Source organism: Ovis canadensis, chromosome 21 (genome assembly GCF_042477335.2).
Source record: "Ovis canadensis isolate MfBH-ARS-UI-01 breed Bighorn chromosome 21, ARS-UI_OviCan_v2, whole genome shotgun sequence".
NCBI lineage: Eukaryota > Metazoa > Chordata > Mammalia > Artiodactyla > Bovidae > Ovis > Ovis canadensis.
This window is the reverse complement of record NC_091265.1, coordinates 65,817,687-65,822,108: the sequence shown is the minus strand read 5'-3', so window position 1 is coordinate 65,822,108 and position 4,422 is coordinate 65,817,687. Positions and strand designations below refer to the sequence as shown.

Genomic DNA, 4,422 nt, shown 5'->3' with positions numbered 1-4,422 from the left:
CCCTCCTTCCAAGGGTTCCCAGCGTCGCGCCTGGCGCCCAGGAGCTGAGAGGCCTGGGGTGGGGGTAGGGGGTCAGAGGCAGAGGGGCGGCCCCGGCCTGCTGCTGCCTTGTACCCGGACAGCGGCCCCGAACACAGAGGGGGGTTGCCCGTGCACCCCAGGCGATCCCCTGAGGCCGGACGCCAGCAGGACGTGGCCCCGAACGCAGAGGGGGGCTGCCCGTGCACCCCAGGCGATCCCCTGAGGCCGGACGCCAGCAGGACGTGGCCCCGAACGCAGAGGGGGGCTGCCTGTGCACCCCAGGCTATCCCCAAGGCTGGACGCCAGCAGGACGCAGCCCCAAACGCAGAGGGGGCCTGCCCGTGCACCCCAGGTGCACCCCTGAGGCCGGACGCCAGCAGGACACGGCCCCGGGCAGGCTCTTTCTGTGCGCCCCTCTTCCCTGTCACCCCACCCCTTCCTGCGGCGCCCCACTGTTGCCCGCTTGATGAGAGCTCACCCCCCAGCCCCGCTCTGCCCCCCCACTGCAGCCGAGCAGATTCCACGGATGTCCTGCCTGTGGCCCTCCTGAGCACCCCTTCCCCACTCCACCACAGCAGAGAATGGGGAGGGGGGCCCACTGCGCCCCAGCCCAGTGCTCAGGGCCTGCAGGGCTGGGGACGAGAGGGGGGGGGTGGGCTTCCTGGAGGCATGGAGCTGCCAGCACTGCAGCTCGCCTGATCCTACGTCAAGCCCACTCTCCTGGGACGATTCTAGAAAGCAGCCTCCTAGACCAGGCTTTGGGGGTCTGGCCAGCGGCTCAGAGTGGCTCGGGTGGTGTGAGCGGGAGGGGCTCTCTCAGGGCTGACGGCCCCCTTTGTTCCCCCTGCAGGAACCCTGGGTCCCCCTGCCCCTCACCCCAGCCCCCACGTGGTGCTTGCCCCGGTTCCTTATGTCCCAGCCCCCTTGGCTGCCCCTCCTAAAGGAGCCCCCCCCGCCCCCCTCGTGTCCGCAGCCCCCCGCTCTGTGTTCCAGCTCCGGGCCGCCCCCTCCCCTCCATGTGTCCCCGCCCATGGGTGGCCCCCACCCTTGTGTGCAACCCCTTGTGGCCCGCGTGCCTTCCCATGTTCCCCCGCCCCATTTCCCCCCACACCCCCCGACACCCGTTCATCTCAAATGCAAGAGTCCTGAGACAAATTCCTGTAACTGAGTTTATTGATGAGTCCAGGGCATCTGAGGAGGCCCTGGCAGGGAGGGACACAGGGCAAGATGGGCACACAGTGGAATGCTTGGTGCCGTGCTCCCGATGTTTGGAGCCTCCAGACTAGGTGTGGGAGGGCGGGGCCCCTCACACTCGGGCCCCCCCACTCGGGCCCCCTCCCAGGCACCCACGAGGGTGGGAAGGGTGCTGGGCGGGGGGCACGGGCCGAGGAGGCCTACACATTCAGCAGTTGGCACACACACGTGCTTACACACGCTCAGAGACCAGGGCTGGCTCCAGAACCCCAACCAGTGCAAACGACTTTTAGTGCAAATTAATTCAAGGGGGACGGGGGGAACGGGGCTCTGGACGCTCTGAGTCTCCTGAGCAAAGGACAGCAGAGAGAAGATCAGAAGATAGAGACAGAAAAAGAGGGAAAGGAGGGAGGGAGGCTGTTGGTGGTCTCGGGGCTGGGGCAGGGGGTGGCCGCAGAGATGGTGTCGTCGGGCCGGGGTGGGTGTCGCCGCGGGCGCCGCTCTTCCGATGGTGTGGGTCTTCCGTTCCTTTAGGTCAACCTGCGGACAGACAGAAGGTGTGAGGGCGGGGCAGGCTGGCCGGGGGGCGGGGCGGGGCGCTTGAGAGGGCCAGCACCTTCCAGAGCTGATTCCTGAGTTAAGGTGTGTAGTGGTTCCAAAATGCAGCATATTCTCGAGTCAGAGCTAGAAAGACTTGAAGAAGTCCAAGTTCCAAGTCCCAGGCATGAGCTGGGTAGCACCATTTCTGCGGGAGGGGAGAGCGTGAGTCCCCGCCTCCGGGGCCCTGCCCCGCCCGCCGCCCTGCGTGTGGCGGGGCCCTCCCACCTTGTCATCTTGAGGGTTCTGGGTGTCTGAAGAGCAGCAGTAGCGTCTGCTCCGTCAGGAGGCTAAAGGAACGGCGATATCCCGGCTCCCCGCGGGGCCAGCGCTCTGTGGGAGAGAGGCGCCTGTGAGGCTGAGTGCGGGCCAGTGGGCCCGGGGTAGGGGGCACGGCGTGCGTCTACACTCACCTGAGAGGCCGGACGGTCCCGCCTGCTCTCTCCATCACACCGGACCATATCATATCCCTCTGTGTGCGTCCTGGCCGCCGGGCCTCCGTGGCTGGCAGGCACCACCACCCCACTGGAGACGTGGCTGTGGGCAGAGATTGGGGGGGGGGCGCTGACTGGGTGGGCAGAGGTGGCCAAGGGCATCAGGAGGGCAGCGGGCTGGACACTCACCTTCGTCTCCGGTCCAAGCTCAAAGGCACCGATCCCGCTCCGTCATCGCCCGCAGAGGCCCGCCTTGGCCACGGGCTCGAAGTCCAGTGCCCCACCCACTGGCTCGGTGCCCGGCTCCGGCCCCTCGCCCCTGCCTGTGCCCTGACCTCCCTTCCCCCGAGAGTGCACACTCATGCCACCCCACCCGCCCCGCCTAGCCTGGTCTCGCCCGTGTCCTTGGCTCCCCTGGGTGCTGTCCTGTCTATCATGCCCATCCCAGGGGCCAGCGGTTCGGGTCAAGTGTCCCCAGTGTCCCCAAGCGCACTGGGGCCCTCCCGCGTGGCCCCTGGGCCGCAGTGCCGCGTGGGGCTGGCGTCCACGGGCTGGGCCCGTGCAGCCTCCCTGCTGCGGGTATCTCTCCGGGCCTGTCCCGCGGCCACCGCCCCCCAGATGACATCCCGCCGCGGTTGCCCGCGCACTGCGCTGCCTTCTCTCCCATTCTCCGGCCCTCGAGGCTCCGGCTCAGGCCTGAGGACGCCTGGCCGGAGCCGCTCCTGTGACCTGCTACTAAGTGAATTGCAGTGGGTGAAGTGGCGGCTGGGAACCCTTCTGTCCTGAGTCCCCGCCCTGTCCTGCTCGCTCCGGGGACCTGAGTGCCCCCTGCACGTGCTGGCAGCCCTGCCTGCTCTTCCCGCCTGACTCTCTGGAAATGCTCTTGCCACCCGGGGCGGCCCGCGGCCCCCCAGCCCGCCCTGTCTCAGCTCCCCCTGAGACGGTATCACCTGTGCTGCCTGACCAGCCTCTGTCTTGCTGCTCTGCAGGGAGGTCAGCCTCTCCACCTCGCTGGCCCGCGCTCCCCAGAACCTCCTTCTGCAGGAGGCCAGGAGAGCAAGGCCCAGCGAGGAGAAGGGGACTCACCTGGCCGGCAGAGCGCTGTCTTCACCTGCCCGTGGCTGCCAGCTACGCCTCCGTTGCCCCTGCCCCGGGGCGAGCCTCTCTCCAGAAGCCCCCCTGTCCACCAGCCGCCACGACCTGAAACCAAAATTGACCGGGATGAATGCCTGGCTCCCCCCTCTTCTCCTCCGTGCTGCTAGCTTGGGTCTTTCACCCTCCCACGCAGATGTTGCCCGGCCTGCGGGGCGCCCGGGAGCAAAAAATGATCCCCAAAAGGCTCCCGGGCGCCCCGCGGCCCTCCCCAAGCTAGCCCCTCTGTGGGTCCGCTCCTGCCAGGCTCCAGATGTCCAAGGTGATCCTTGGCCCACCCCACGCAAGCTTCCCTGCACCCCACTTCCCCCGGTTACCCCTCCGCTACCCCGCTACCCCGCTACCCCGCTACCCCGCTTCCCCAGTTTCCCCAGTTTCCCCAGTTTCCCCCGTGCCCCCCCATCCCTCCCACCACCCCCCTCCCACACCCTGCTCCTCGGGCCCTAGCCCGGGCTTTTTCTAACTGGAGGCAGCCCCGCCCAGCATTCCCGCCCCTGCCCGGCCAGCCAATCGGCACGGGGACCGTGTTGGGGCCCCCGCGAGGCCCGCCCCCACCCGGGACGGTCCAGCGCACGTACCTCACCCGTCCTGGAATTCTCCAAAGAGGGCCGGCCCCGCACCCTCCTTTGGCATCCGGTGGGGAGGCTCTGGCATTGTTCCTGAGAGCCCCCCCCTCCACCACACTGTGTCCCCGCAGGCGGCTGCCGCCCAACCCCCAGGGGCACGCGCTGCCCCGGACGGAGGTCCGGGCGGGAGCCACCAGATGCCCCGTGGGACTTCAGAGTCGCCTCCTGCCACTGCTGTGGCTGAGACCACGCCGTGGTTCCGGAGCCTGGGGCGCGGAGGTGCAGGGTGCGGGGCTCGGGGCTCCGGGAGGCTGAGGGAAGTTCCCCGGGTCTCACTGGCCGGCGGGAGCCGACTCTCCTGCTCGAGGGCCATCTGGCCGATGGAGCCTGCTGTGAGCACAGTGCCCTGGGCAGGGCAGGGTCCCCACCGTGGCTGGGGAGCCCCGTCTTGTCCTGCC

The 4,422-nt window shown here is 68.7% G+C and overlaps 1 long non-coding RNA gene across 1 annotated transcript; it reads right to left on the bottom strand.

Moving 5' to 3' along the window:
- Window positions 1–1,176: 1,176 nt before the first annotated feature.
- On the bottom strand, window positions 1,177–3,834 carry LOC138426849 (uncharacterized). The gene is made up of 5 exons (XR_011251790.1): window positions 2,436–3,834; window positions 2,226–2,349; window positions 2,041–2,145; window positions 1,832–1,960; window positions 1,177–1,755 (listed from the first exon to the last, which is right to left on the bottom strand). It is a non-coding gene; the product is annotated as an uncharacterized lncRNA (long non-coding RNA).
- Between the last annotated feature and the right edge of the window lie 588 nt (window positions 3,835–4,422).